The sequence below is a fragment of the Hyaena hyaena genome, unplaced genomic scaffold (genome assembly GCF_003009895.1).
Source record: "Hyaena hyaena isolate Hyena2069 unplaced genomic scaffold, ASM300989v1 scaffold_11, whole genome shotgun sequence".
NCBI lineage: Eukaryota > Metazoa > Chordata > Mammalia > Carnivora > Hyaenidae > Hyaena > Hyaena hyaena.
Window position 1 is genome coordinate 2,204,589 of NW_024080643.1, and position 23,104 is coordinate 2,227,692.

Consider the following 23,104-nt stretch of genomic DNA (forward strand, 5'->3'; position numbering starts at 1 on the left):
AGGAGGGAAGACCTGATTTATCAGATACTAAAGCTTCGTTACAAAGCCCCTATAATTACGAGAGTTCAGTACTGGCATAAGAATACGTAACTAGATAGTACAAGCAAAACAGGTCCAAGTGTCATGAAACCTAATCTGTGGCAAAGGTATTGTTTTAGTTCTGTGAGAAAAGGAGTTTTTAAAAATAAATGCCGCTGCGATATATTTTATTCTAGAAAACAAAACAGGATATGGAAACATTGGAGGCATCCAGTATATAAAAATAAAGTCCAAATGGGATATAAAAAATAAACAAAAAATGTAGGAGAACGTGTGCGTAATAATTCTGTCCAAAACCTTAAATGATGCCGGAACCCAGTAAACAAAAGAGAGAAATGAGATCCGGAAAATGAAACTCAACTGAAATGAAGAGAGAAAGAAATTCTAACATTGCGTAGTGAGAAGATAAGCATGGTGGGCATAGCTTCCAGATTTTGAACTGTTCTTCGTAAAAAAAGCCTTATATATATAGTATGAATGGATAACTGTGATAAAAATGAACGCTAAGATTAAAAAAGAATTGTGTGTGTGTGTGTGTACGTGATGATAAAAAAATTTTGAAGTATTAATGATGATTTTCCACTGTTGTCCCATCAAATTCACCAAGAATTCTCTCAAATATTATTTCCCCCATTTTCAAAAGAAAATGGAAGCTAAGAAAGATGAAGTAAATTAGCTAAGCTCATACAGCTAGATAAAGACAGCCATATTTCAACCTAGGTCTATACCATCTAAAGTTAAGAGCTATACTTTTTGCAATACGTCCAGTAGAATGAATGTTCTTCCTTTTCCCCAAATATACCTACTTCCACTTTCCCTTCTCGGTTCTCTCCCTCCCAGGTAGGCGTAACTGTTCTCTGGACAGGTGTATAGTTAGGTAATTTTTGTTTACGCCAAATATTCATAGTGGAAAGTGGAACCTATTAGGTAAATTTGTAATCCCTCACTTAAGTTATTTACATGTTAAAAAGCCAAATTAGAATTAGATCAGAGCTTTCAAAGGAAAAGAATCACCAAAGTAGAAGCATAGTTGTGATAACTGCTATTCGAGGAGTAGTTACTTGTAGGTTTTTATTTCCTCTTGGATTTGAACTAATCAGATGTGTAAGGTAAGTTTCTTCGAAGCTGTCACTTTTGATAGTCACATACAAGACATTTGGCAGCATTTGTAGGCTCAGATATTTTCTTAAAAGCTAATGGATGCAGCTAGAACTGTTGCTGCACCACACAAATTGTAACATGATTATATACACTTAGTAATCATACTAAGGTGAAAAGCAAACGCTTGCTATGATTATATAATTCGGTACCATTAATGAAAGGCAACTTTTAAAAATGAAGGTTTATTAAAAAATAAATGAAATGAAATAAAAGCAAGGTTTGTAAGAGAAACACCTATAATCAAGAGAAAAAATGGAGCGCCTGGGTGGCTCAGTTGGTTCAGTGTCCAACTTCAGCTGGGGTCGTGATCTTATGGTTCGTGAGTTCAAGTCCGGCATCAGGCTCCATGCTGACAGCTCAGAGCCCTGGAGCCTGCTTCAAATTCTGTTTCCCTCTCTCTGCCCTTCCCCTGCTCCCTCTCTCTCTCTATCTCTCTTTCGCTATAAAAAATAAAGAAATATTAAATATTAAAAAAAAATTTTAAAGAGAGAGAAATGGTTCTCAGTACACCTATGTGAAGAAGAAGTAGAAGGATAGGAAGAGGAGAGAGAAGAAGGAAGAAAGGAAAAAGAAAGGAAGGGAGGGAGAGAGAAAGAAAGAGCAGGGCCAAGGCAGCGGGGGCCGGGGGGTGGGGGGGGACGGAGAAAGGAAGGAACACTAGCCAATGGTCTCCCAGGAGCAGCAACTCAAACCATCACCTTGAGATTAACCCTCAACGCTAACTTGGAGGGTGTGAGAAGGAACGGGCGTTCAGCCAGCAAGGAGGGGATAAAAGAATTATTCATTTGGGGGCAGTTGATACCTCGTATTTGAAGATTTAATAACTAGAGATCAATATACTGTGAAACTAACGAAGCTGGGCTCGCATGTGTCTCTGGGAGGGGCCCTTGCAATGTGTTCTCATGGCCCTATTGATTCATAAGATTTTCAAAAGCAATATATTTTAACCACAGCTAATTAAAACTATTATTTCTTTCCACTCAGACTTTCCCTTGTGCTGTGTTATGTTTGGGATATAGTTACTTAGTTTCGGTTTAATGGATATAGTTATGGGATTCATAGTCACTTCTATATATAGGTAAGTGATTGAGAGCCCTCCAGGTTATAGGAATGGCATCTAAGAGCCCTCCTACTTCCCAGTGCCAACTCACCATAAGACGAAGATCTAGGACTAAAGCCAAGCCTGTAGCCCAGTCTGTAGAAAATTCTTCCAATCAGTTCTTCCAGTTGATACATATGAAATTGTAAGCTGGAGGCTTTGGTTCTCATCAACACCTACTTAAATTGGAAGTCCTCGCCTGTCAAGAATGTGTTCTGTAAATGCAATGTGTACCAGTATAAATGAACCATTCATTTAAAAAAAGGGGGAGGGAATGGCCCAAAACGGAATTTGTCAGAACCCCCATGCTTGTGGGGCAAAGCCTGTAGCAGTATTACAAACAGCAAGTTTGTCTTTGCGTGAAGTTGTATTTCATGCTTCTATGGTAGCATTGAGTCTTAGCATATCTAACACCCCTTGTCCTGACAAATTCTGGTGGCTCTAGACAAGATGGCTACCAAGCTGGCACCAAGGCAGTGGAATGGCCCTAAAATCTTGCCACTTACATGTGAAAGAAATTTAATTAAGACTTTCCCAGATTTGACAAAAGTTCTAAAAATGGGCATTGCAGAGCCAACCATGAATTGTGATGTAGAAGTTTTCAACTATTAATAATAATAATAAAATTTTGATCAACCATCATTATAAAAGGCTCAATCTTTCTATTTTTTCTAGAGAATATGATTTACTAAAAGCAATGATGTAAGAAGAGGCAACGAAACATTATGCAGCCAGAAAAGGTAGGAAAAAGTGATTTACAGATATGTCAGCCAGTTAATAATTAATTAACTAATTAACATAATTTAAATGTAGAAATTAAATTATTTATCTCAATTTAGTGACATCTCTGGTATTTGTCAGCTTTAAAAATCTGTAATTCCCAGAGTCCCTGGGTGGCTCAGTCAGTTAAGCATCTGACTCTTGATTTTAGCTCAGGTCATGATCTCACAGTAGAGAGACTAAACCCCGCACCAGGCTCTGAGCTGAGTGTGAAGCCTGCTTGGGGTTTTCTTCCTCTCTCCCGCGCCCTCACCCCCACCCCCCTGCTCATACTCTCTCTCTCAAAATAAATAATAAATAAACATTAAAAGAAAAAATGTGGGGCGCCTGAGTGGCTCAGTCGTTTAAGCACCCAACTTCAGCTCAGGTCATGATCTCATGATTTGTGGGTTCAGGCCCTGCTTTAGATCCTCAGTCTTCCTCTCTCTCTGCCCCTCCCCCTGCTCTGTCTCAAAAATAAATATTTTTTAATGTTAAAGTACGTTTTAAAAATATTTAAAAATGGGCAGAAGACATGAACAGACATTTGTCCAAAGAAAACATACAGATAGGCAACAGACACATGAAAAGATGCTTAACACCACTCATCATCAGGGAAACGCAAATCAAAACCACAAAAGATATCACCTCACACCTGTCAAAATGGCTCAAATTAAAAACACAAGGAACAAGTGTTGGAGAGATGTAGAGAAAAAGGAACGCTTCGACACTTTTGGTTGGAATGCAGACTGGTGCAACCACTGTGGAAAACAGTATGGGAGTTCTTCAGAAAAATTAAAAATAGAATTACCATATACATATATGAATTACCATTATACATATGAGTATAGTATCACTATATGGAAGCAGCCCAGTGTCCTTACACAGATGAATGGATAAGGAATCTGGGGTATGTATATATACAATGAAATATTACTCAGCCATATAAATGAATGAAATCTTGCCATTTGTGACAGTAGAGATGGGTCTAGAAAGTGTAATGCTAAGTGAGATAAGTTAGAGAAAGATAAATACCATATTACTTCGAATGCATGTGAAATTTAAGAAAACAAAGCAAAAAAAGACAAACGAGAAAACAGACTTAAATATAGAGACTAAACTGCTGGTTACCAAGAGGGAGATGGTGGAGGGTGGAATGGGTGAAGTAGGTAAAAAGGATTAAGAATACACTTACCATGATGAGCACTGAGCGAAGTATAGAATTGTTGAATCACCATATTGTACACCTGCAACTAATATAACACCATACGTTATACTGGAATTTTAAAAAAAACATATAAAATTTGTCATTGTGATATCTTTTCCAATTCTAAACATTTACTTTGGTGCCTAATTTTATGTTTATAATGTTGCATTCTTTTTCATTTTTTTAAGGTTTTCTTTATTTTTGAGAGAGAGAGAGAAAGAGATAGAGTGTGAGCGGGTGAGGGGCACAGAGCGAGAAGGAGACAGAGAATCCAAAGCAGGCTCCAGGCTCTAAACTGTCAGCACAGAGCTGGATGTGAACCGTGAGATCATGACCTGAGCCAAAATCATATGCTTAACCAACTGAGCCACTCAGGTGCCCCTAGACATAGGTTTTTTTTTTCTTTTTAAATTACATATACTCTTGGCATCCATAAAAAGAAAAATGTAAGCAAAATTAATTGGCTAATTTTCCCTAAAATTTCTTCACTTTTAGAAGCCAGCTCTTCTGAATCACTTTCTGACTCAAAGTTCGTAATGTCTGTGGTTTTTCCACATAGCTCTTCTTAAAAAAGAAAAAAGAAAAAAAAAAAACCTCTGGGATTTTAAATTTGGATTTTTAAATTTTTTTCTTATGTTTTATTTATTTCTGAGAGAGAGAGTTATAGCATGAACAGGGGAGGGTCAGAGAGAGAAGGAGACACAGAATCTGAAACAGGTTCCAGGCTCTGAGCTAGCTGTCAGCAACAGAGCCCGATGCGGGGCTCAAACCCACGAACTGTGAGATCATGACCTGAGCTGAAGTCGGACGCCCAACCGACTGAGCCACCCAGGCGCTCCTAAATTTGGATTTTTAAAAGAAACATATTTTCTCTGCTTACTTAATATGAACCCTCAACCAATAAATCCACAAACATTGTTCTCAGAAAGTAAATAAATTACCTGCTGAAAGCTGAGAAAATGTATCTGCCTAGCTAAAAAATGACACAGTCTAAGACAAAAACTGCAGTAATTATCAGGTATGTGACTAGGGAGTAGATGGGGAGTTTCTATGATTGATGGAGGGTAGGTTCAGAGCTAGTAATGATATGCATATATTTAGCCTCAACTTTTGGGGTCAGCTCAGCTCTAGAGGTTGGGTTTTAATCTGTAGAAAGAAAGGAAGAGAGAAGAAAATCAAGAGAGAGCAAAGACCTACAGTTTTTTAAGACTTTATCTCTGTGCTTTGATTTGGAAACAGCCTAAGCCTGTTAAGATCCTATCAATACTTACGTAGTCCCCTTCCCCTCCTACCAAAAAGACAGAAATATCTTTAACTGCAGGAAAGCAATTTATCTGATAAGGTGAACATTCTGTACTTCCTTACTGTACCTCTCTGTTAAATATCCAGAAATAGCATGTTTACTAGCAGTCTTTTGCAGTCTTTTAAGGTATGCAACTGCACCCCAATCAAAAATGTAAACTTCTATATCCCTGTAACCATGGAAGATGAAATGTATGAGCGTATGACGGGGAAGGAATCTGTGTTGCGTTAGAAATAATACAAAATCAATGTAGCAATGCTGTGCTATAACATCATACTGGTTGATACATTTTTGCAAAGCTAGTTGCGCCATTTCAACGCTTTTTTAAAATTTTAACTCTTAAAATGACTTTGTTAAATCATTCATGATTCATTAGCCTTTTTGATTTTCAGCCCCATATTTATTATCGGAGAATTTTGAATCCCCAAATTATCACGTGAGTCAAAAATACAAATAAATGAGTGTTTTCAATGAGTTTAAATATTTCACAGGGATTCCCCTCATGACTCATGACTCAGTTCAAATTGCACTGTGTAGAGCATGCTGTCAGTCTTCAGGGTGTGAATAAAAGTCAGGCCACCTAATACTGAAGCTACTCTGTGGGCTACTAACTGATAATTATTACTAACATTTCTTTCTCTGGAAGAAATTTCAGGCAGCCTTATGGTTTAATTTATGGCTAACTTTGTTTTATAAATGATCTCTACACTCAATGTGGGGGTTCAAACTCATGATCCCAAGATCAAGAGTCACACTGTCTACTGACTGAGCCAGCCAGGCACCCAGCTCATGGCTAATTTAATTGGTGAAATAATGTTGCAAAGTTAATTCATCCAGCAACCATTTATTGCTTTCTGAGTCTGCACTGTGCAATGCAATAGCCACCAGCCACCTGCTACTACCGAGCACTTGAAAGATAGCTACTGCTGCATTTTTAACTTACTTCTTTTCAGTGCATTTAAATGTAAGCACCAACTCGTAATTCCGTTATTGGAAAACTTTTCAGTGCGTTTGGAACAATTTGGGTATGCAACTCTACTTTTTCAACCCTAAATGTTATTAAATGCAAATACGGTCCAAGCATCTACAATAAACATTTAGGATCCATACTGCGATGTACTGTGAATATAAAATACACACTGGGGGGCGCCTGCGTGGCTCAGTCAGTTGGGCGTCCGACTTCGGCTCAGATCATGACCTCACGGTTTATAAGTTTGAGTCCCGCGTCGGGCTCTATGCTGACAGCTCTGAGCCTGGAGCCTGCTTCGGATTCTGTGTCTCCCCCTCTCTCTGCCTCTCCCATGCTCGTGCTCTGTCTCTCTCTGTCTCTCAATAGTAAGTAAACATTAAAAAAATTTTAATAAATAAATAAAATAAAATACACACTGGATTTTGAAGATACAGTGCAAAAAAAAAAACACTAAAAGATTTTATACTGATTATATACCAAAATGGTAATATTAGTTTCTATCTGAAGTTCAATAAAATATGAAAATTAATTTCACCTGTTTTATTTTACCTTTTGAAAATCTGGCTCCTAGAAAATTTCAAATTTCCTATGTGGCTTGCAGGATACTTCTGGCAGACAGCTGTGTGCTATGGTCTACACGTTGAGTCAAGAAAGACTTCATCTGGGGCGCCTGGGTGGCTCAGTCGGTGAAGCATCCGACTTCGGCTCAGGTCATGATCTCACGGTTTGTGGTTTCAAGCCCCACATCGGGCTCTGTGCTGATGGCTAGCTCAGAGCCTGGAGGCTGCTTCAGATTCTGTGTCTCCCTCTCTCTCTGCTCCTTCCCCACTCACCCTCTGTCTCTCTCTCTCTCTCTCTCTCTCAAAAATAAACATTAAAAAATTAAAAAAAAAAGAATGACTTCATCTAAGTGTAAATAAAATAGTGTAAGAACGATTTCCTCTATCCCTCGGTCCCATGAAGCCTATGACTTCAATTTCAGTTAGCCTGACCCCCTTGCCCTCACCATTGTCTTTAGCACCAATTACACCGTCCATGTCAGCCAATGCACAAACATGAGGCACTGGGCTGAAAGATCGAAGTGTGGATGAATCAACACAGATGCATTCATTCATCCTACTAAAAAATGTCAACCCGGAGAAAATTTTATATCGATGACAGAATAAAAAATATAATCTTACATAGGATTACTAATAAATTCTCATTGTTCTTTTTTGTCAACACACTCCAACTTCTCCTCCTTTCATAGAAGGTAGTGATCTCCTGCTTTACCAACTTTCCATACATTTCCACATTCATTTATTACAGTTTGAACATAGGCTAAAGAAAGGGAGTATATTGGTTATCTGTTGCTGCTTACCGGATTACCCAAAACTTGGCAGCTTAAAACAATGAGCAATTGTTATATCCCCATTTCTATGGGTCAGGAATCTGGGCGTGGGCTACACGGGCTCCTCTGGCTCTGGCTCCCCTGGGCTGCCATGGCTGCAGACATCTCAAGGCTTCACTGGGGACAATCACCTTCTAAACTCACATTATCTGGCTGTTGTCAGGCCTCATGTCCTCACTGGCTGTTGACCAGAGACAGATTTTCGCCACGAGGACCTCTCCTTGAGGAAGCTTGCATTATGGCCAGGGACTCCCTCAGAGGGAGAGAGCGAGAGAAGACTGAGAACAAGCAAGATGGAAGCCTCAATCTTTTTATGATCTAATCTCGAAAATGGCATCCTGTCATTTCTGCCATTGTCTCTGTGTTAGAAATGAGTCATTGGGTCCAGCCTATACCCAGGAGATGTTGGTTATAACACAGAGATTTGGATACCAGGAGGTGGGATCCTTAGACCATCGTATAGTTTAACCAAAATCAGACAATGATTCCTTAAATAATTGAGACTTACACACTCAGATAAAGTCTTTAAAGGGACTCTTTAAATTGTTAACCATAAACCTGGAAATGTAATCAAAGGTTTTTGAAATATATATGAAACTGTATGATACATACATATACAATATACGATATAAGTGATGTATATGATACATACATATACATATATGTGACATATGTATGAGACATGTACATAGTAATCCTGACGATAGTTGCTGGAATGCTAGGATTTTTAGGATTTTGTTTATCATTTTATTAGGGGAAAAAAATCCCAAGTATGAAATATAGTCCATCCCCTGGGGCACCTGGGTGGCTCAGTCGGTTAAGCAATGGACTTCAGCTCAGCTCAGGTCATGATCTTGTGGTTTGTGAGTTCGAGCTCCACATAGGGCTCTGTGCTGACAGCTCGGAGCCTGGAGCCTGCTTTGGATTCTGTGCCTCCCCCCTCTCTCTGCCCCTCCCCAGCTCATGCTCTGTGTCTGTCTCTGTCTCTCAATAGTAAATAAATGTTAAAAATTTTTAAAAAAAGAAAGAAATAGAATCCATCCCCTAAAATCATAGTAACATCATTAAAATTCTCAGAAACATATATTTTATTTCATTTTTAATTTTTTAATGTTTATTTATTTTTGAGAGAGAGAGAGAGAGACAGAGCATGAGTGGAGAAGGGGCAGAGAGAGAGGGAGAAACAGAATCCAAAGCAGGCTCCAGGCTCTGAGCTGTCAGCACAGAGCCAGATGTGGGGCTTGAACCAACAGACCGTGAGATCATGATCTGAGCCGAAGTCAGACACTTAACCAACTGAGCCACCCAGGCACCCTAGAAACTTATATATTTTAAAAATCCATAACCAGAACTGCTCAGGAATGGTTTTGTTCATGGTCAGTTCCCCCTTAGAGACTTTTCCGTGTTACCGTTGAGATCGAAGTATTCCTAACGCTTTTCCATGGCATGTAAACGAGCGTCGCTCTAAGAGTGGCACTCAATTCCCATTGTAAATTAAAGCCCTCATATGAAATGGATACCTCACCTTTCATTTAACTAACTTCTCTCACTATACCCCGACAGGAGTTTTCCAGTGTGACCTGACTCATCCGCTGATATCTTCCTCTAGGGCCATCGCATAGCAATCATCCTGATTGATAACAGATCTATCTTATTGCTTTTCGGCAAGACACATTCCTCCTTCTCCTAAAAAAAAAAAAAAAAAAAAAAATCCGCTGAATTTCACATTCCAGGCAGAACCATAGCAGATTTTTTTAATTACGCCAATTGAATTAGACTTGAATTACGGTGCAGACCACGGAGGGGTGGGGAGTTGCTATTAGACCAGTATATTGACATTAAAATTTCAGAGTATTTCAAGGTGTAACCACGGAAATGGGCTCATAAATAGTGATCAAAGTTGTTGGCGGCAAGGATGTCTCTTCTTGGAGGGTAGAGGTGGACAGGTATAGATGATCATGACAGTGGTTCGGTGAAGGGGTGCAAATGAATGGAGGAGAGTGACAAGATTGAAGGAGGGAAGGGGGAAACATTCCCTCAACTTGACTCAGGAAAGAGACAGCTGTACAAGAGGGTGCAATTAAAAGGGGTGGCAGTCACTAAGAGGAATTGGTAATGTACCGGATTTTCATTTAAAAAAAAAACAAAAACAAAAAATCCTAAACCTGATTTGAAGAAATGATTAGCCACATACAGACTGACCTGTGTGAATTATTCTGGAAGGTATACCCAGGCTCTCACCTTCTGATGCCACATCTATAACCTGTGACCCTAAATGTGTATCACAGCCAGACCGAGTTTCTCTCTCTCTCTTTTTATTTTAGTTTTAGAGAGAGACCGAGAGTGCAGGCAGGGGAGAGAGGCAGAAGGGCAGAGGGAGAGAAGGAGAGAATCTTGGTGTGGAGCCCCATGCGGGTTTCAATCCCACGACCTGGGATCATGACCTGAGCCAAAATCAAGAGTCTGTAGCTCAACCTACTGAGTCACCCAGGTGCCCCTCAGACTGAGCCTCTCTTAGAGAAGTAAACTTGCAATGCTGGAAAGGTATAAAAATAAGTTTTTAGATGATAAAAAAAAGATGCCAAATTGCAACGTTTAATATTTTTGTACTGGTATTATAAAAACTTTTGTGATCATTGTTACAGTTTCTGTTTGATTAATGATTTGAGATACTTCACGTATTTAAGAGAACCTGACACATTAGATTTATGGTTTTGTATGTTAGCTAACTAGAATTTTTTTAAAAATTTGAAAAGAAAAAGATTTATGTTTTTAGGTGAAATACTTAGAAATACTTAACTAATTAAATTTATATCAATATTTAAGCCCGCAAGGGAATCTGATTATTAAATCTACAAGTTTGCCTTATTATTCATGCAAATACTCCTTAGATGCTGAAAAAGTTTGATTAGAATTTAGTAGGTAAAGAATAAATTTGCAAAATGTGCGACAATTTGAAATGTCTAAGAAAATTTGGGGAAAAAAAAGAAAATTTGGTAAACATGTTAAGTGTTTAGAGAAATTTAATATGAAATTTATAATTAATAATTTAAATGTATAAGATGAATATTAACCAAGAAAAAGTAAAAATGAGTGTTTTAAATTTCAAGGCAAATTATATTAGATTTATAAGTAAGATTTCTAAGTTGACTCAAAAGCTTCAAATTTCTAAGCATTACTGAATATTTTTCTCTCTTTTTTTTTTTTAAGTAATTTCTACACCCAACATGGGGCTCAAACTCACAATTCTGAGATCAAGAGCGGCCTGCTATACTGACTGAGCCAGCCAGGTGCCCCCATTACTGAATATTAATTAAAAATAAAAATAGCTATAAAATCCAACAACATGGATTGGTTACATAAATTTTGATCCATCAATATCATGAAAATTCTATTATAAATCATTTTGTAGAAGAATCAATATAGACAGCATTTGATTTTTTAAAAAGCAAGCTATAAAACTATGTATAAGATGATACTATTTTTTTTAAGATTTTATTTCTGAGTAATCTTCACACTCAATGTCGAGTTCGAATTCACAGCTCCAGTGTTAAGAACCGCATGCTCCATCAATCTGAACCAGCCAAGCAAAATGATGTTTTTTTTTAATTTTTTAAAATGTTTTATTTATTTCTGAGAGAGAGAGAGAGAGAGCGTGAGCAGGGGAGGGGCAGAGAGAGAGGGAGACACAAAATCTGAAGCAGGCTCCAGGCTCCGAGCAGTCAGCACAGAGCCTGACACGGGGCTCGAACCCACAAACCACGAGATCATGACCTGAGCCGAAGTCAGACGCTTAACCAACTAAGCCACCCAGGCACCCCAAGATGATCCTATTTTTGAAAGGAATTTTAGGGGCGACTGAGTGTATCAGTAATGCTCTGACTTTGGCTCAGGTCATGACTTCATGACTCGTGAGTTACAGCCCCACACTGAGCTCTCTGCTGTCAGTTCGGAGCCCACTTTAGATCCTCTGTCTTCACCTCTCCTTGCCTGTCCCCCACTTCTGCTCTCTCTCAAAAATAAATAAACATTAAATGAAGTATTTTTTCTTAAATCTATGTATACAAAACAAATTTATGTATATAGGAGCGCCTGGCTGGCTCGGTCCCCAGAGCATGTGACTCTTGATCTCAGGGTCATGAGTTTGAATCTCACATTGGGCGTAGAGTTTACTTAACAATAACAACAATACTCTATGTATAACTACACACATAGAGAAAAACTTGGGTGGATTAACATCAAACTGATAATAGTTACTAGTTAGTACTTTTGTATGAGCATGTAGTTTGCCTCTTTTTTTTTTTTTTTTTTGCCTTAAACGTGTATACTCCTAGAAATAGAATATTCTTTTCAAAAGAGAAGAAAATAAGAAGTAATGGTATGGGCGTAGCAATGGAGAGCTAGGAGAATGTCCATATCCAAGCTCCACCATATATGAAATGGGGGGGAATAACTAGCATTTGAGAGAGATATAGAGGATAGCTTCCCTGAGGGGAAGCCAGGTGTCCAGGCCCACAGGTAGAGGGAATGTTTTCTAGAGACCTGACCACACTTCTCTGTAACTCTGTTATGCCAGACATGTGTTTCGATCAAAGCCTTAATCATACCGTGGTACAGGTATTTTTTAGGGGACTGTGAAACTATATTAGATTACATGCCTCTTTAAATATAGGAACTTGGGGCGCCTGGTGGCTCAGTTGGTTAAGTGTCCAACTTCAGCTCAGGTTACGATCTCTCGGTTCGTGGGTTTCAGCCCGGCATCGGGCTCTGTGCTGACAGCTCAGAGCCTGGAGCCTGTTTCAGATTCTGTGTCTCCTCTCTCTGCCTCTCCCCCACTCGCTGTCTGTCTCTGTCTCTCAAAATAAAAAATAAAGACATAAAAATAAATTTAAATATAGGAACTGTCAGGGCACCCGGGTAGCTCGGTGATTTAAACGTCTGACTTTTGATTTCAGCTCAGGTCATGATCTCACGGTTCGTGAGTTCAAGCCCCGCATTGGGCTCTGTGCTGGCAGCGTGGAGCCTGCTTGGGATTCTTTCTCTCTCTCTCCCTCTCTCTCTCTGCCCCTCCCCTGCTCACACTCTGTCTCTGCCTCTCTCCAAAATAAATAATAAAACATTTAAACAAATTTTAACTCAACAAGTCAAACAACAAAGATTTGATGATTTATGAAAGCGTACTGTATGCTAGTCACTGGTAGAGCCTAGGAATACACATGTGAATAACAGGGGTGGGGGGTGGGTAGGAGAGGGGCAGACACTGTGCAATATACAGTCGTGAGAAACGAGAATACACCCGGCTCACAGTTGGGGTGCAGTCAGGGGGCTAACAGAGTGGTCCAGGACAAATCTGGAAGGCAGACTAGACAAGGTGGGTCAAATGATGGGGAGGGGGAGGCCACTCCAGATACAAAGACCATCAAGTATCAAGACATGGAAACCAGGTAGAACATAGTGAGCTTGGAGCTCTAGTTCACTATGATTCTAACTACAGGGTTTTTTTTGTGTTTTGCATTTTGTTTTTAAGTTTATTTATTTATCTTGAGAGGGAGAGACAGAGAAGGAGAGGGAGAATCCCAGGCAGGCTCCTCGCAGTCGGCACAGAGCCCAGTTCGGGGCTCAACCTTACCAACTGTGAGACCATGACCTGAGGTGAGATCAAGAGTCAGGTGCTTAACTGACCGAGCCACCCAGGTGCCCTTCTAACTACGGGTTTATATGGAGGAGTCGTGGGAATAAAAATGGCCCAGGTATAGACTAAGCTGCTGTCACAAACAGACCCCAAGATACAGTGGATTAAATACAGTCAAAGCTTATTTCTTTCAAGTAGCAGTCTAGGGGTGCGTGGCTAATCCAGGCTTTCAGGGCTGCTCGTCTGAATCTTAAATGCCTTCCAGACAGTTACTCCATTATACATACCTGTGTGGTGCACGGGAGTAGAGGGAAGTAGAGAAAGATAAGCCCCAAATTCCCCTGTGGTCAAGAAGCAGCGCGCAGACCCTAAGTGAACAGGTTTGTATAGGAAGAATGTAAAACCTATAGGTAGTAATTCCCTTTTCCTCTATCAGCCTCTTGGGCCTGATTTGTGCCATTCTATTTTTTTTTTTTTTAGTTTATTTATTTATTTTGAAAGACAGCGTGAGCTGGGGAGGGGCAGAGAGAGAGAGAGGGAGAGAGAGACTCCCAAGCAGCCTCCTCACGGTCAGAATGGAGCCCCCCAACATGGGGCTCAAACCCACAAACCATGAGATCCTGACCTGAGCCAAAACCAAGAGTCTGACGCTTAACCGACTGAGCCACCAGGGCGCCCCAGGGGCCCCTCTATTTTTAATCTTCCGCGGGCCCTAAGATGGTTTCTTGTCTTCCCTCCCTATCTACTCTCCCCAGTCACCAGCCAGACCCACTGAGCAACAGAAAGTGTTACCAGCTGTACTTTTATTATCTTGTCATCAAACACAAACACATTTCAGCATTTTTAAGTTTCTTTAAGAAACTACAAGAGAAATAAAAGGAACAAAACAAATAAAAGTCACAGGAACTCTGCAAAAATAGTACTAGAGCCATTTGTTAGTTACTGTTTTCCTTGAAGGCTAAATGGCTCTTAGGACGGCTCTCAGTCCCCTTCTCTGAGAATGTTAGCAGTTGCCTGGGGGAACTTGGGATCGAATCAAATGATTCCTTCCTTTCTTTTTTCGTTTTAAAGTTTATTTATTTATTTTGAGAGAGAACGAGAGAGAGAGAGAGAGAGAGAGAGAGAGCGTGAGCACAAGCTGGGGAGGAACAGAGAGAGAGGGAGAGAGCAAGAATCCCAAGCAGGCTTTGCACCGTCAGTGCACGGTCTGATGCAGCACTTGAACTCAAACCAAACCGTGAGATCATGACCTAAGCCGAACTCAAGAGTCAGATGCTTAACCAACTGAGCCACCCAGGCGCCCCAAATGATTCCTTTCTTAAACTGTAAGGTTATTTCTGCTGCTGACTCTTGACAAGCATACAATTCTCAATTTCTTTCTTCCTTTTTTTCTCTTGTTTAAAATACATGTTTATTGAAATCTAAATCACATGCCACCAAACTCATCACTCATTTAAAATGTGTAACTCGGTGGTCATAGTGTATTCATAGAGGTCGGCAATCATCACCATAATCCACATGAAGAAAATTTTGTGACCCTGAAAAGAAACCTCAGACCCATTAACAGCCACTCCTCATTTGCACCCCTACCTCCCCCAGCCCTGAAAACCACTACTCTACTTTCTGTCTCTACTGATTTGCCCATTCTGGACATTTCCTATAAATGGAATCATATCATATGTGGTGTTTTATGACTGGCTTCTTTCGCTTACCATAAGTTTTTAAGGTACCATGTTGTAGCATCCACCTTTCCTCTTCATGGCCAAATAATATTCCATGTGTGGATATACAACAAATGTTTTCCTGTTCATCAGTTTGATGGGCAATTTGTTTCCACTTTTTGGCTACTGTGACTAAAGTTGCTGAGAACATTCATGTACAAGTTTCTGTGTGGACATATGTTTTCATTTCTCTTGGGTACATACCGAGGAGTAAAATCACTGGGTCAGAAGGTAACTGTATATTTAACCTTGTGAGAAGTTAACGGACTGTTTCCCAGAGCACCTACTTGCCCCCAAGAGGGTAGGAGGGTTCTGATTTTTCTACATCCTCAGCCACACTTGCTATTTGTCTTTTTGATTCTCAGTTTCTTTTGATCAGTACTTTCTGCTCTTCTCTGTAGATGGGTTACAGGCCCCAACTAAACTGCCCTGCTATGATTTATGAGCCCCGTGGACAAGAAAAGCCAATTCTTTTTCACTCTGTGAACATTCCACACCCAGGCTTTGGGCCAATCTGCACTGGCCTGGCACGCCCATCTTCATCCTTCCTGGAATCCCCTTCCTCTGGCTTCCTAAAGGGGCGGGGCTAGGAAACTGTTCTACCCTCCCCACCAGTTAGTCTCCATATTTCCCTTGGTTGTGGTTCCTCAAAGTCCTTTCTCTAGTCCTAGAAACCAAGATAGCAGAATCCCTTGTGATTTTCCTTGAACTGTAAATGGGCCCAAGTTCCCCTTTTCTCAGACCTTGTCTTCTCTCTTCCATTTGTCTGATGTATGTTAATTCGCTGGGTGTTAGCTTTCTTGATTTGCTGAAACCCTGCCCCTTCCCTTCCATTTTGTTTTTAGTTCCATTATTTTATATGTTGTTGGCAATTGAATCCATGATGTTCTCCTGGAGTCCAATACTGCTTAGCAGAGTGTTTAAAACCTCCAAGATTTTGGAATCAAACTTATATTATTAATTTTTTGGCCTTATCGTTGAGTGATCAGAGAATGTAACCTTTGCTTTTGAGATTTATTTATGTGATCTAGTATATGATCAAGATTTTCTAAAGTGCCAAAGAAGTCCAAAAAGGAAATATCTTCTCTGCTTGTAGGATGTAAATGTCTTGTTAATTATATTGTTCAAGGGGCGCCTGGGTGGCTCAGTCGGTTAAGCGTCCGACTTCGGCTCAGGTCATGATCTCACAGTTTGTGAGTTTGAGCCCCGCATTGGGCCCTGTGCTGACAGCTCAGAGCCTGGAGCCTACTTCAGATTCTGTGTCTGCCTCTCTCTCTGACCCTCCCCTGCTCACGCTCTCTCTCTCTCTCTCTCTCTCTCTCTCTCTCAGAAATAAATAAAAATGTTTAAAAAATTAAAAAAAAAAAAAAAGCAGAGCTGTGAATGCAAGCCAGCCTGAATCCCAGTAGCCACATATTACCTGAAAGACCTTGGGTATGCCACCTCAGAGATTTCAGCCCTGGATTTCTTTTTTATTTGTTTGTTGTAAAGACTTCAATTTTAAGTCATCTCCACACCCAATGTGGGGCCCGAACTCATGACCCCAAGATCCAGAGCTACATGTTCTACTGACTGGGCCAGCCAGGTGCTGCTCCAAGCCTTGGATTTCACACTCCTGAGGCCACAAGTCAGAGATAACCAGTTTGCATTTTGGTGTACTGACATCAGGCATTTGGGCGTCTATATCATTTTTAGAAACCTAATACATGTTGTCATCATTTTGTATCCTTTCTAATGGGACTCTTTGGAGACATAAGTTGTAACAGCTCTCATTTTTGTGTTAACTTCTAAAAGTAATTCATGTTATCTTCCTTTGTAAATCCAAAATATTAAATTGCAGTTTGTTTAAAATAGCAATTAATAACTCAGCTATAGAAGAATCCTATGGATCAATTTCTAGGTACTGATTCTGCAACCTCTCTGCTATGGGTGGAATCGTGCCTCCCGCTTCCCCCTAGAAGAGAGATTTTGTAGTCCTAATCCCTGTACCTCAGATCATGACCTTATATGGAGATAGGGTCTGTAGAGATGTACTCAGGTTGCAATGAGGTCATTAGGGCGGGCCATAATCGAATAGGACTGGTGTCCTCATAAAAACAGGAAATTTGGACACAGAGACAGATAGCAATCCACACAGGGAGAATGCCATGAGAAGATGAAAACGGAGATCAGGGTGATATGGCAGAAGCCAAAGAACGTCAAAGGTTGCCAGCAAACCCCAGAAGCTCGGGGAAAGAAATGGAACAGATTCTCCTGCACAGCTCTTGGAAGGCACCAACCCTTACCTCACCCTGAACTTGAATTCTAGCCTCCAGAACCATGAGACTCTAAATTTCTGTTGGTTAAGCCACTCAGTTTGTGGTACTTAGTTAAAGCAGCCTTAACAAACCAATCCATTATCTGGTGCCAAGAATTCTATGGAGACCATTATTTTGAATTCGTCTTAGGCATTAACAGAGAACTGTCAGCGACCACACAGTGCCGCAGTGGGAGTTTTACGGTTCACCTGTGTGCCACCAAATTTGTGTCTTGAAAACAGTTTCCAGGGCTATGCTGTAGTTCATTTCATTTAGACGAGTTAGAAAAAGGACAGTAAAAAGTAGCTGGTGATGTCTAACGGAAGATAGTTACCTTCCACATGTTCAGGATGACTGACTACTCCATTATTTCAGTCTTTTCCCCCCCCAAATCTTTTTATTACAGAAAGTTTCTAAGGGAAATATAGTGAGCTTATATAAGTATTGCCGAGGTTCGATTATTAGTTACACATGGTCAATTCTGCTTTCCTGATTCAAACCCTCCACATCAAATTATCTTGAAGAACATCTCAGACTTTCAATCATTTTTAAAAAATGTTTATTTATTTATTTTGAGAGAGAAAGTATGAGCAAGGGAGGGCAGAGAAGCAGGGAGGGAGGGAGAGAATCCCATGCAGGCTCCTCGCTATCAGCACAGAGCCAGACACGGGGCTCAAACTCATAAACCGTGAGATCATGACCTGAGCTGAAATCGAGTCAGATGCTTAATCGATTGAGCCACCCAAGTGCCCTAAGACTTTAAATCATTTTTTTGTTTTTTTTAATAGTTCCTTTTAAAAACATTTTTAAGTTTATTAATTTGTTTTGAGAGAGAGAGAGAGAGCATGAGAAGGGGGAGAGACACAGAGAGGAGAGAGAGAATCCCAAGCAGGCTCTGCACTTTCAGCACGGAGCCTGCTGCAGAGCTCAAATTCACAAAACTCGAGATTATGACCTGAGCTGAAACCAAGAGTCAGACCCTTAACCGACTGAACCTCCCACGCGCTCACAGTATTAGCTTTATTGAGATTGAATTGACACGCCAACATAGTTCACCTGTTTTGTGTACAACTTGATGGTTTTTAGTATATTTACAGAATTGTGTAACCATCATCACAACTAATTTTAGAACGTTTTCATCATCACCAAAGAAACCCTATATTCATTAGCTGTCATTCTCTGAATTCCTCTCTCAACCTTCCAAATTTTATCTGTAAATATTTCACATGTGCTTCTAGGAAGGTAGGAACTATTTTAAAAATACATAACAATATTATCACATCTGAGCTTTTTAAAACAATAATTATTTAATATCAAAGATAAAATCAGAGGTCACATTTTCTTGACTATTCTATATTATCAGTTTGCTTTAATCAGTATCCAAATAAAATCCTTACATTGCATACTGCAATTGCTTGATAGATCTATTGGTTTTCTTTTAATCTATAGTTTCTCTCTCCAACTTATTTTTTTTTCTTACAAATTTTTATTGAAATTAGGTTATTTGTTCTATAATGTTTGCTAGGGTCTGGAATTTTCTGATTATATCCTTGTGTCATTATTTACAATGTTCCACTGTCCCATGTATTCCCTATACGTGGGTCGCTGGATCTAGGATCTTAATCAGAATCCATGGTATTTGTTTGTTTGGATAAATTTACTTCATAGGTAGAAGTGTCAAAATTTCTTTAAATTTTTCTTTTATTGTGAAATAGACCATACTCACAGCAGTGTATAAAAATAGTTATATTGTTGGGGCGCCTGGGTGGCTCAGTCAGTTAAGCATCTGACTTTGGCTCAGGTCATGATCTAGCAGTTCATGGGTTCGAGCCCCGTGCCGGATTCGGTGCTGACAGCTCAGAGCCTGGAGCCTGGAGCCTGGAGCCTGCTTCAGATTCTGTCTCCATCTCTCTCTGATCCTCCCCCACTTGTGCTCTGTCTCTCTCTGTCTCAAAAATAAATAAATAAATAAATGAATAAAATTTTAAATTGTTATATAGTTAAAAATAGTTATATAGTTTAAATAATAATAATAATAATAATAATAAAACATCCAGCATCCATCATAGAGGTTAAAACCAATAGAGTATTGGGGCACCTTGGTGGCTCAATCAGTTAAGTATCTACTCCGGCTCAGGTCATGATCTCACGGTTCATGGGTTCGAGCCCCATGTCAGGTTCTGTGCTGACAGCTCAGAGCGTAGAGCCTGCTTCAGATTCTGTGTCTCCCTCTCTGTCTGCCCCCCCCCCCCTGGCTCTCTCTTTCTCTCTCAAAGATAAATAATCATTTTTTTAAAATTCTTTAAAAACAACAGTAGTTTCAGGTGTTTAGAAATCCACAGTCTGCCTTCCCTAATGAAATCTCTAATTAAGTCCTTCTCTCCCTGCCTCATTCTAGAGTAAGCCCTGTCCTGACTTGTGTCATAATTATCCTTTCACTTTCTTTACACCCCTTATGAATATATTCCTGAAGAGAACATTGTTTGGTTTTGCCATGACTTGCTTAAAAATAAACACTCCCCCCAACATTGTTTTTGAGATTCATCCATGCTGTTTCAGATAACTGTAGTTCATTCATTTTCACTGTTGTATATAATATCTCATCATATGAATACACTAGCTTATTGTTTTGTAGTGGATATTTTTAGTGACAACCTATAGGTGAAGTGCTTTAGTGTCATTTTTTTTAGAGAGCTAACAAAGGGGTGTATTTGAAAATATACCATGATTTTTGAAGAGGGAGAGGGACATATTAGTGTAATTTAAGAGCTGGAAATGTGTGTAAAACGAATGACCACTTACACATAAACATGTAGCAGCTAAGCGTTATGGTCATAAAAATCTACGTAAACTATGGCCTTTGTAGAACAAAACCAAGACACTCCATTCAACCCAGAAATACACTTCTCTCTTCTGATTTCTTTTTTCATCTCATTCCTCCCGGTTGCTTCTTGCACCTTTAGGAGCTTCTTTAAGTGTTTGGTTTGCGTTTTTGTTTTAGTCTTCCTTCCTTCCTTCCTTCCTTCCTTCCTTCCTTCCTTCCTTCCTTCCTTTCAGGCAAGCGCGCGCACACACACACACACAGAGGGGAGGGACAGAAAGACGAGAGAGAGAGAATCCTAAACATGCTCCAAGCTGTCAGCACAGAGCCTGACGAAGGGCTTGATGTCACGAACCTCAAGAAGCTGAGCCAAAATCAAGATTCTGATGCTTTCTCAACTGAGCCATCCAGGTGCCCCTGGGAGCTTCTTTATGATAGCTCTGGGACCAGAATTTCATACTTGACTATGCATAACTGGTGGCAGAATCTAAGGCTCTAGATAATGTACGACTACCCTCTTTAGAGTGTGCTGTGAGGAATAAATTAGGCACCATACTAGACAGGACCCATGGCACCCTTCAAACAATATTGCACAGTATCTCACCTCCCAAAAGTCAGCCTATATTTCATACCCCAAAATATTTCAGTCCATAAAATTTGCTCTTTCTAGAATTAGTGTTCTCTACCAATTTGAAGGGGAAATCAAGTGTGCATTGAAACTATTCCTAATTTCTCTTTTTTGTTGTAAGGAGTAAAAATTCATTTTATTACATCTCAACTCTGGAGTAAATTCTTAAAAGTATAATTAACATACAGTGTTATATCAGTTTCAGGTGCACAATATAGTGATTTAACCATTCTATACACTTCTCAGTGCTCATTGCGGAAGTGAGCTCTTAATTACCTTTATTTGCTCCATCCTTCCTCCTACCTCCCACCCTGGTGACCACCAGTTTACTCTCTGTATTTAAGAGTCTGGTTTATATTGTCTCTTTGTTTCATTTCTTAAATTCCACATACGAGTGAAATCATATGGTATTTGTTTTTCTCTGCCATTTTCACTCATTTGTTATTTGACTAATTTCCTCCCCTCTTAGGACCTCTTGCAGAGATTTCTGCCTTGTGCCCAAGGTTGTTTTTTTTTTTGAAGGAGCAGCGTATCTTCATGATTTTGTGTTCTCGAACAGTGTTCTATCCAAGCTGATATTCTGCAAACTTGTAATCATCAGTTTCTTTTAAAGCTTGGGGTAATCAGGCTATAAATAAAAGGTAATGCATTCAATCTTGGCAATCGGAAGGCTTACTTGCCCATTTTTCTTCTCATTTTTAGAAGAAAAATGCTTTTATCTCTTCATGTCTCCCTCAACTCATGCCTCTTCCTCTAGTTCTGTGTTGGACCCAAGACAGACATTTCACATTTTTTTAAACTTTTACTTGTGATAAAATGTAAGATAATATTTACCACATCAACCATTTTAAGTGTACAGTTCAGCAGTGTGAAGAATATGCACATGCGGGTATAACCAATGTCCAGAACCCTTTTTCATCCTGCAAAACTGAAACTCTGTACCCATCCATCCCACAACCAACTCTATGCCCCCTCCTCCCAACCCATGGCACTTACCCATTCCTTCTGTCTCTATAAATTTGACTACTCTGGGTAACTCATAGGCAGAATCACGCAGTATTTGTCTTCCTCTGACAGCCTTATTTTACTTAGACGTCCTCAAGTTTCACCCATGTTGTAATATGTGTCAAAATTTCTTTCTTTTTTCTTTCTTTCTTTGAGGACTGAATAATAGTTCATTGTATGTATACATCACATTTTGCTTACCTACTTATCTGCGGATGGATAGATGGGTTGCTTCCACCTTTTAGCTATTGTGAATAATGTTGCTATCAAGGTGGATGTACAAGTTATCTCTTCATGAGCCTCCTTCAATTCTTTTGAGTATATACCCAGAAGTGGGACTGCTGGACCATAGGACACTTTTGTTTCGTCATGCCCTACGGGGTTAAAAATTATTGTGTTGTAGACGACAGCTGTGGGAAGGAGGGCCGAGAATGAACACTGGCAATGATCATGCTTTACAATTAAAAGCATGGAATTCCCAGAATTTGGATTCACATTATAACCCATTTGGTCCACTCCCCTCATTTACGGGTGGCTACCCTGGGACTCTGAGAGCCTAAGCGGCTTGTGAAGGTCAAAGGGCTAGTTAGTTCAGGGGAGATTCAGAACTGGCATCCAGGGCTTCGCAGTCTTCAACTCACGGCAAAGAAAATAATTTTCAACTTGAGACCGTATGCGATGAAATACAAGAATTAGGGAATGGATCATTCAAAACATCCTCTGGGATGCTCCCTCTGTGCGGTCTGCTTTTCTTTCTCTGGCTGGCTCTTAGCCTCAGTGTCAACCTTGAAACCGAGCCTGCTTTTCTGGCCGCCGCCAATGACTGGGTCCTGAGCATCCTTAGAGAGAGACGGGGAGACAAAGAAAATCAGTCCTCGGTTAGGATCCCCGAACCTGGACTGCGACCCTCTGCGCATCGGCGCGCTCCCCAGAGCCGCGGGCGTGGGACGCGGATTTAGCGGCCATCCCGGGGCCTCAAAGACCCCCGCGCACGGTTTCTGGTTCGCGTCTGTCCCCCAGGCTCCGAGATCCAAACGGGAGGGTTCGGGGGCTCCCGGGGCCAGGGCAGCTC